Raw genomic sequence first — 11200 nt, forward strand, 5'->3', positions numbered from 1 at the left:
AGATGGATGGATGTGAATAAGTGGAAAAGAAAGGAGAGATGTAAAATGGAAGACCCAGGTGGATTAATATAGATGTTGATGATGGAATAATTTATGAGTTTTCTTTTCTTAGGATGGACAGGGAAGTGGAAGATGAAGTAGGCTGAGTTGATGACCAGATAATTGGGTGGTAAGTGGTTGAGTAAATTGATGGGGTGAGTGAAAGTGTTAATAGCTACCCCAGTCAAGGAGGTAGAATTGGTGGAGTCGACACGGCCCGCTAATCCCATTCATTGAGGTGAAGCCGACGAACTGTCAAATTTGCGGCCAATAGATGGGGGTGTGCGAGCCTGGACACCCGACACCTGGCAGTAAAAATGACAGCTCGGGCGTATTCACTTTTTGGCCTCATGTCGACTCCACCTATTCTACCTCCATGACCCCAGCCCACCTCGAGAACCTTACCTGGGGAACGAACACGTGATCTGGACCAAGCACACCTGTCCCTTACCTCATTTTCTTACCTGGCCTTGAAAAACGATTCGTACCTTAGTCCTAATGTACCCGACGCCCCTCCATCTCCCCCACCATCTTTTTTCTTCTTTACCCTAACCCTACCCTCCTTCCCCTTCCTCTCCCCTGCTTCCCCTCACCCTACCCTCCCTTCCCCTTCATCCCACCCCTCTTCCCCTCCCTAAATCGCCTCCTCCGACCCTCCCCCTTCATCTCTTTCTTCTTTATCCTAACTCTGCACTTCTCCCCTCACCCTATCTCCCTTTCCCTCACCCTACCCCCCTTTCCCCTCCCAAGACCACGTGTATACCCATTGCCTCCTCTTCCCCCTGCCCATATTTCGTAAGACCCATCCCCTTATCCCCCTCCCTCTCACACCTGCTTCACACACACACACACACACACACACACACACACACACACACACACACACACACACACACAGAGGCATCACGACCTCCAGGTGACCTCCCCCCCTTGGTGGTTCCAGGTACGGAGGCAACACGTATAACCACTCACCCAGGGACGTAAGGCATCGTGGCGGTGGTTATATGTTCAGGAAGAAATGCATACGAAATTAATGTCTCGCGTGCCTCATGTTAATATTTATCGCTATCGTTAACTTTATTATCATCATTTACGTTGCGACTATTTTTTCCGATTATTACTACTGCTACTACTTTTACTTTGATGACCTAATAACTGCTAATAACTACTACTACTACTGCTGTGTCTAAATACTAATGCTAATACTGTTTATTTCCTCTTCACGTCTTCATGTACCCAACGCTTTTTCCTTTTTTTTTTTGGGGGGGGGGCTTTTTTTTTTACTTTCCCTTTCATTCGTTTACTGTAGTTAAATTCATCTGCCTTATTTTCTTTTCTCAATCTGTTTTCTCACTTTTTCTTTCTTTCTTTTCTTTAGTGTGCTTATCTTGCTTTCTTTTTCCTCTTTCTTTTTCTTTCTTTTTATTATTTTTCATCATTACCTGTACCCATCCCTCAATCCCTTCCCCATACCAACATCTTTCACCCTTCACCCATTTCCTCCATCCCTCACTGCCTACCGTCACCCTAATTAGCATCCTCACGCCACACACCTTTTCCCCTACATCCCCTCCCATCCTCCCTTTACCACACCGCCCCCTCTCCTGACCGACAACCCCCTTTCTCCCCTCTGTATTCTAGACCCCATACTCACCTACACCCCCTCCCTTCCTCCCCTCAACACACCAACCCCCCTCCTCCTCTACTCACACACCCATCCCTCCTTTCCATACCGAACCCTTCTTCCCCTACACTCCTCCATCCCTCCCCTCTGCATACTGACCCCCCCCCTCCCCTCATACCTACGCTACTCCCCAAGGCTAAGTCACTGCCTACACGCGTACCCAGTCCCCTTTAGGTCCTCTTCATACCCAGCCTCTTGCCTAATCCTGATCTTTAGAGCTCTACGTTCCCTCCTCCTCCTCGTTGCCAAGGCCCTATTCCGGATCATAGAGCACTCCCACCCTTTCCACCATCCCCCACCACCCCCTCCTTCACCCACCACTAGCCTCCACCACCTACTCATTATGGCGTACCTGCACGGCATAAGTAAAACTCGTACCCACACACACACAAACACACACACACACACACACACACACACACACACACGTAATTGGTTTCAAGAGAATAAATAGACGCAAGTGTTGAATGTTAAGTCCTACAGAAGCGATGGTACCCCTGGGAGGTTCTTTATAGATTCAGTGTTCAGTGGTAAAATAACTCTGAGAAGACAACGCTGGACGAGATAAAAACCAATGAGGCGTAGCAATAATGAGGGTAATTAGAAGCCGCTCCGTAATTATAGTGGAATGAGAGGAGGGAAGGAAGGAAGAACACAAAGAAAGATGGAAAGCAAGAAGGAAACCAAGGAGACAGGAAGAATGGAAAGGAGGGAGGAAGGAAGGAAGGAAGGAAGGAAGGAAGGAAGGAAGGAAGGAAGGAAGGGAAACCAATCAGAGAGTCAGAGTGGAAAAGAGAAAAGAAGGAAGAAAAGAAAAAATAATGAAATGAAGGGAGAAAAGGAAGAAAGGAAAGAATATAAAAAAAGGAAGAGGTAAATAGATAGATAGGAAGGAAGTATGGAAGGCAGGGAAAACGGATGGTAGGTAGCAAGTAGGGAGGAAAAAGCAAAGAAAGGAAAAAAAGAAGAAAAGACGGAAGCAAGGAAGCAAGTTTGGGTAAAATGGACCTTAATGAATTCGTATTAGTGTTAGTTTATGCATTCGAAAATAAGGCAATGCAGGTGTGATATCTCTCTCTCTCTCTCTCTCTCTCTCTCTCTCTCTCTCTCTCTCTCTCTCTCTCTCTCTCTCTCTCTCTCTCTCTCTCTCTCTCTCTCTCTCTCTCTCTCTCTCTCTCTCTCTCTCTCTCTCTCTCAAATGAATATACGTAAACACACGAAAACACACATTCCAAAAAGGAGAAAAAAAGAAGTAGGAAAGAAAACATACAGTAATTTTCTTCAACATTGGGACGATAATTTTATGTAATGACTTCGAGGAAAACACACACACATACACACACACACACACACACACACACACACACACACACACACACACACACACACCGGCATGCATTCAAGGATATCGCAAGCCGGAGAGCCGCTCAAAAAAAACAAAAAAAAAAAACGATTGACGTCAGAAAAGGAAGAAGGGAAAAAAAAAGGAAGAAAGTAAGACGAGGAAAAAAATATCGTTCTTCGCTATTTATTACCCCAAGATCCGGGACGACAGCTAAACATTTCGGCGTGTACTTGCGCAAAGACTTTTCCCACTTATATATTTTTTTTCTCTCTCTTCTGGGAATCGTGTAATAAGTAAGCCTCTAGGAACGAACACTCAAGGTCAAGGTGTGTGTGTGTGTGTGTGTGTGTGTGTGTGTGTGTGTGTGTGTGTGTTGAAACGAGCCATCAGGTGGTGGTTAACGTTCTCAGAATCTTTGTCATAAACCAACACAGGTGACTGATTCCACGTAACCATTTTCCAGGTCTTGCATAATAATAATAATAATAGTAATAATAAGAAAAGAATAACAACAACAACAGTAATAATAATAATAATAATAATAATAATAATAATAATAATAATAATAATAATAATAATAATAATAATAATAATAATAATAATGTTCATGGAAGATAGAAAGAGAAAAATTTATAGTGAATTGTAATGATAGGTAACGAAAATTAAGGAGAAAGACAGATATAACCGAGAAAAAAGGTAGGAAGAGGTAGAGAGAAGGAGAGGTAAAAGAAATAAGATATGGGAGAGGCAGGCAAGGGTAAGGAGAAGTACACGTAGCATTTAACGACGAAACTTCAAGTCAAAGGAAAGGTAACGAAAAAGGTAAGGAAAGGTAAGCAATCAAAGGTAAAGGCAGAAAAAACTAGAATCGACGGTAAAGTCAGTTAGTCAGAATGAGAATTTAAACAAAGGTAAACAGAAGCAGAGGTCGAGTTAAAGGCACTGAGTCACGATGAGTTAAAAAGTTAAAGGTATTCAGTGCTGTGCGTCGTGTCCTTAGGGGCAAGGCGAGGTGCTAGCCACAGCCCGACACAGACCTGAAGGCAAACATTATCGGGCCACAAGCGGGGAATTTATGTGGTGAGGCAATGATGTACTGAGGCGAAGAACATGCGGTTGGTTACTCCTCCTCCTCCTTCTCCTCCTTCACCTGCTCTTCATTACTTCACCACCTCCTCCTCCTTCACCTGCTCTTCATTACTTCACCATCACCTCCTTCTCCTTCACCTGCTCTTCATTACTTCACCATCACCTCCTTCTCCTTCACCTGCTCTTCATTACTTCACCACCACCTCCTTCTCCTTCACCTGCTCTTCATTACTTCACCACCACCTCCTCCTTCACCTGCTTTTCATTACTTCACCACCACCTCCTTCTCCTTCACCTGCTCTTCATTACTTCACCACCACCTCCTTCTCCTTATCTCTTCTATTCTTCTCTCTTTCCTAGTTTATCCTTTTTTTCTTTCCGTTTCTCTCATTCACTATCTAACTAACGGACTAACTAATCTAACCTAATTTAACCTAATCTAACAACCTTACTAAATCATCGACTGACTAACAAACTAAATAAATTACTAGCCATCTAAATTACTAACGACCTGACTAGCCTAACTGACTAACTAACTAACTAACTCACTAATCTCCTCTCCCCTTAGTCACAACGTCTCTTCAACCGCCCCTTTCTCCCCTTTCCCTCCTTCTCGTCGCCACCCGGAAGCCCTTCACCGAGGAGGCTGCAGCGCTCGAGGTGAGTTTGTTGTGTTAAAGCGCCGTGTGGCCGTGAGTCGCCCGGAAAGGATAAGATGATGAAAGCAGAGGCCGGCCGAGCACAAAGGAGGATTTTTTCTTCTCCCTTCTTCTTTGCCGCTTCGGGGGAAAAACAAAGAGAATGTGGTTGGATGTATCTTTTGTATAGGAAACGGGATTAAAAGACAACAGAGAGCAGGGATAGGTTGTTTTTGTGTTTCTTCTTCTTCTTCTTCTTCCTCTTGTTCTTGATTTTTCTTCTTCTTCTTCTTCTTCTTCTTCCTCTTGTTCTTGATTTTGTTCTTCTTCTTCTTTTTCTTCTTCTTCTTCTTCTTCTTCTTCTTCCTCTTGTTCTTCTTCTTCTTCTTCTTCTTCTTCTTCTTCTTCTTCTTCTTCTTCTTCTTCTTCTTTTTCTCCTCCTCCTTCTTCTTCTTCTTCCCCTAGAAACAGAAGTAATAGCGACGCACTTCAACAAATTACTTCTCAATTCTCTCAAGAGTCTCATGGCCTCGCTCCCTCCTCCTCCTCCTCCTCCTCCTCCTCCTCCTCCTTCTCCTCCTCCTCCTCCTGGCGTGACACAACAGGATCGGGACGCGGAACTCCTTCTGTGGGTGAGAGGAAGGAGTTGCATGTTCGCCCTTGTGTTTCCCTCCCTCCTTTCCTCCCCCCTCTTCCCTCCTTCCTCCATCCTTTTGTCCTCTTCTCTTTATCTCTCCCCTTCCTCCCTCCGTCTCGTTCTCTTGGTTTCTTTCTTTTCATCCTTCTCCTCCTCCTCTCTTCCCTCTTTCTTCCATCCTTCAGGTTTTTATCTTTCCTCCTCCCATTTATTCTTTTTTTTTACTATTTTCTGTTCTTCTTCTTCTCTCTTATCTCCTATTCCTCATTCTTCCATTATCTCGCATTCTCTCTTCTCCTTTTCCACTTCATTTTCCTTCCAGATCTTTCCTTTAGTCTTTCATTCCCTTGCCTTTTTTTTCCTTCCTCTCTCCCCTTCTCCTTTTTTCCTAATTCATTTAACTCTTCTTTTTCCTATTCCTTCCTTCATCCATTTGCCTTGACTCTCCTTTTTTCTGTTTTCCTCCTTTATTTTAATTTCGTCTCTATTTCCATTTCACGTATTCTTCGATTTTTCCCTCGTTCTTCCATACTTATTTATTCGTCAGTCTCTTTCCCCTTTCGCCCTTTCTATAATTTATACTCAGAAAAAATAATAAAAGCCGAGGAACAACATTTGGTGGCGCCGCATCTGCCCCTCGGAGAGAAACAAATGAAGACAAAAAAATTATCCTTGAGAATGTTTCGTGTCCGGTTTAGAGATTTTGGGGGGTAACACTTATTAGGTCAAAGTTCAATGTAAGAATTTCACGGCCCATTTCCTCTCTCATTGTTTTTCCTCTTCGTGCGTAAAAAAGAAGGAAATTTCAATGAGATGTAACTAATTATCTGTTTCGTTGCCTCATCGTACCCTCCCCTCCCCTCCCCTTCCGCTCCATTCCCTTCCCTTCGTTTCCCTTTCCCTCCCCTCCCCCATTCCCCGTTCACCTTCCTTTCCTTTAGTTCTTAAACCTCTCTTCCCTACCCTACTTATGAATCTTTGCCTCATCTTACCCTTCCCTTCCTTCCCATCCCTTCCCTTCCATTTCCATTCCTTTAGTCCTCGAACCTCCCTCACCTACTCTTCCTACCACGAACCTCATCCTGCCTTACCTTTCCCTTTCCTTCCCTTTCCTTAATTTTCAAACCTATACCAGCTTTACGTCACATCAACCTTTCCCTTACCTTACCTTCCATTCCCTATTCCTTAATTTCCCTTACTGTCATATTCCTCCTCCCTCTTCTCCCTTAATTTCTCCCCATTTCTACCTTTGTGTACTCTTCCTCCCCTTATCTTACCAATCTTCACTTGCATTCTCTTCCTCTGCTTCGCTTCCTTCCTCCTCTTCCTGATCAACCTTCCATCCCCTTCCTTATCTTGCCCACCTACCTTCCTGCCCTCCCGCACCCCCTCCCCCTTTCCCTGGGCGGCGTTGGGGGTCACCTGAACCATGACTGGGCGGGTCTCAGCTCCAGGTAACACCCACTCACCTTGATGCCGGCACGATTACGACCTCCCGCCCAGCAACGAACCCCACCACCCCAAGAACCAGCCCCCACCATCACCATCACCTCCACCACCACCACTACCAGAACCCACCACCTTCATCACCATCACCACCACCACCACCCCAAGAACCAGCCCCCACCATCATCATCACCATCACCACCACCACCACCACCATCACCCCCAGAACCCGCCCCCGCCATCACCATTACATCCCCAGAGCCCGCCCCCACTACCACCAAAACCCACCACCCCTACCATCACTGCCACTCCCAGAACCCGCCACCACCATCACCACCACCACCACCAAGTCAATAAGAACCTCCTCAACCTCGACCACCATTACTACCATACAACCACCACAACTACCATACGACCACCAAATCCCCACCAAATCAAAAATGACCTCCTTCACCTCCATTTCAACCACCATTACAACCATACAATCTCCTCCACCGATACCTCCACCACCCTTCCACCAAGCCCAGAAAGGCCTTCTTCACCACCACCATTGTTCCTACCCCCTCCTACTACCTTTTCCAACCCCTTCCACCACCTCCACCACCATCATTATTCACTCTCCGTCACCCCTCACCACCACCTTCAATGTTTGCATCACCATTTTCACCACCTCTTCAAATACCCCCACCATTCAACACCACCCCGCGGCTACACATGTACCGCTACCACCCACCACCACCCCGCCGCTCCAGAGGGTGTATAGGGCTCGATAACAATAATAATAATAATAATAATAATAATAATAATAATAATAATAATAATAATAATAATAATAATAATAATAATAATAATAATAATAATAATACATGACCGACCGACGGGCAATTGTATACAGTTGATAGGAAAGGTAAGGTAAGGTAAGGTAAGGTAGGTAGGTAGGCTTAGTAAATCATCTCAGAAGGTAATCAGATGGAAATGGAAATAAGGAGAGAGAGAGAGAGAGAGAGAGAGAGAGAGAGAGAGAGAGAGAGAGAGAGAGAGAGAGAGAGAGAGAGAGAGAGAGAGAGAGAGAGAGAGAGAGAGAGAGAGAGAGAGAGAGAACGTGGGGAAGACTTCGAGGGAGGGAACGCAGAAAGAAAGATTGATTATGGGGAGATAAGCCTTAACAAAAACACTGAAGAAGAAGAAGAACAAGAACAAGAACAAGAAAAAACACAAAAAGAAGAAGAAAAAGTAGAAGAAGAAGAAAAGGAAAAAGAAGAAGCAAACAACAACAACAACAAAGACACAAACAACAACAATGACAACGACAACCAGGAAAAGCCAAGTCATGATGTGAAATGCAAACAAAACACCAACACAAAAACATGAACACAGACAACACAACGCAACATAATCACGTGACCACCTCCTGCCTGCCTCCCTCAGCCGGCCAGCCCAGGTAACAACAGGGAAGGCACACCATGACGATTCGAAGAAAAAACATATTAGAAAAACCAAGTGCATGAGGAAAAACCTTCGGGACAGACAGTGCGTGGTGGGAAGGCCCGTATTTCACCACACCTGTCAATTGTCTTGTTATGTTGATACAGGTGAGTTGAAGTGAAGGGTAAGAAAGGCGAAGGAGGAAGGTGGAGAGGCAGAGAGGAGGGACAAGATGGAAGAGAGAAGGGATTTGAAAGGGAAGAAAGGGAAAAGGGAAGAAAGAAAAGAAGAGAGGTAGGTACAAGAGAGCGTAGAGATGAAAGAAAAGAAGGAAGGAATTTATGAAGGAAGGAACGAAAGGAGGAATGAAAGAACGAACGAACGAACGAAGGGAAGCAGGGAGGAAGGAGGGAAGCAAAAAATTGAGGATGGAAAGAATCGAGAATAAGAAATAAGAAAGGAAGGAAGGAAGGAAGGAAGGAACAGACGAACAAACAAACGGAGCTAGGAAGAGAGAACAGGAAGAAAGAAAGAAAGACAGGAAGGAAGGAAGGAAGGAAGAAAGAAAAGGAGGAAAGGGTAACCATGCTGAAAAAGAAGATGAGGTAACAGATGTGAAAGAGAGTGAAGGAGAGAAAGAAAAAAAAACTATGAGGGAGGGACATGCGGGAAAGAGTGGGGATAGAGGAAAGGAAGAAAGGAAGAAGGGAAAAGAAGCAAGGAGTGTCAAGCTTGGGAGGGAAGGTGAGAAAAGGAATGACAAATAGATATAAACAGAAAGAGATTGACATGAATGGATGGAGAGAGGAAGGGTGGGACGACAAGAGCAAAAAGAAGAAGAGGAAAAGAGAAGGAAGGAGGGAAGAGAGAAGCAGAAAGGTGTGTATCCAAGGAGGCATTGAAGGAAGGAGAGAAGGAAGGGAGGGAAGGACAGAGAGGACATTGAGAAGCAACATAAGGGAAGGAAGGTATGAAAGATTGGAAGAGAGGGAGAAGAAGGGAAAGATGGAGAGGGGGTGAAAGAGGGGGAGAGGGGAGGAATGTAAAGGGTTTTGTGGGAGAGGAAGGGTGTGTTAACGATTGCAGAGTCAGGCAAGAGAGGGAGAGGAGGGGAGGTTAAAGGGAGAGAGAGAGAAAAAGGGGGGAAGGGGAAGAAAGAGAGGGAGAGGAGGAATGAGGGGTATAATTGTATTCGAGAGAGAGAGAGAGAGAGAGAGAGAGAGAGAGAGAGAGAGAGAGAGAGAGAGAGAGAGAGAGAGAGAGAGAGAGAGAGAGAGAGAGAGAGAGAGAGAGAGAGAGAGATACTACGTCGCCGTCACAGAAGCTTCACATTTTAATAAACAAAACCCATCGAACCAAAGAAAGAAAATAAATAGATGAAAAAGAAAAACAAAAAGGACAGTGGCGTTAAAGAAAGGGAACAACAACAACAACAACAACAACAACAACAACAACAACAACAACAACAACAACAACAAAAGAAACAAACATCGCACTTTACACGCCCTCGCAGCCAACGTGAAAGCAAAACAAGAAACAACAAACAAACAAACAACAACAACAACAACAACAATAACGCAGGATACAGTACAGCAAATCCACACACACACACACACACACACACACACACACACACACACACACACACACACACCTGCACACGTAAGCCAGAAATTTCACACCTTCGGGTAAGCAGGTGTGCCTCGCCTACCTGCTGGAAAATGATTTAGACACGACTGAAGGATAAAAAGAGAAAGGGATAAATATACGCCTTCGCAAATAAACAAACAAATAACTAAACGAATTGGTGAATAAATAAGTGGATAAACATGTTGGTGAATAATTCGTCGGATAAAGAAATAAAAAAAAATAAATGAATGAAAGAAATATGCATGAGAATTTAGCTGTGCGTGGGTTTTGTTATTTATGATGAACTATTGCGCTAGGAAGACAGTGAAAATAACAACAGAAATAATAATAATAATAATGATAGTAATAATAATAATAATAATAATAATAATAATAATAATAATAATAATAATAATAATAATAATAATAATAATAATAAAGCTGTCATCATTCCCTTGAACTCTGCATTTCAAGGTAAAACAGTAAGGACAAAGGTTGCATTTATAATTAACTCATTAGCATACAATAAACATGTCACGCGCACACACACACACACACACACACACACACACACACACACACACACACACGTCATAACATTCACGGTGACATAAAAGAAAATAAGTAACAATAACGAGGTCAGAATTTCATTATTATTTTTTTTTCTTTCTTGCTTTCTCTTATGCACGACATTCAGAGTAAAAAAATATATGATGATTAAGTTTTTCTAATTTAATTCCGCGCCACAATACCTCGCAGTTAAGCCGCGCCGCCCGGGATCAAAGGATGAGCGAGGGGGAGAAATTTATAAATCGTTTTTTTCTCTCTGATGAATTAAAAAAAATATATCTGCGAATGTTGCCGAGGGTGGACGGGCTGAAAGGTGCAGCGCGATTTCTCTTTTATGCATATTTTTGCACTTTTTATGATTTCACGTTATATTTATTTTCTTCAATATTTCTTCTTATGCATTTCCTTTTACTTTGTTGAAGGATGAATGTTGCGCAACTGTCACAAAAAGCAAAGACTTTTCCTTTGAGATTAAGAAAGCAACAGTTACTGTCACCAGAACCATCAGTCTCTCTTTTATTTCTTTCCACAAGATTAAAGAAACAGCCACCAACTGAGCAGCACCAGAAACAGCCGGGGTCATTTTTCTTCCCTAAATGTGCATTTTTTCTATATTTTTTCTTCCATGTTCTCTTATATAACGATATATATATATATATATATATATATATATATATATATATATATATATATATATA

Source organism: Eriocheir sinensis, chromosome 31 (genome assembly GCF_024679095.1).
Source record: "Eriocheir sinensis breed Jianghai 21 chromosome 31, ASM2467909v1, whole genome shotgun sequence".
Taxonomy (NCBI): domain Eukaryota; kingdom Metazoa; phylum Arthropoda; class Malacostraca; order Decapoda; family Varunidae; genus Eriocheir; species Eriocheir sinensis.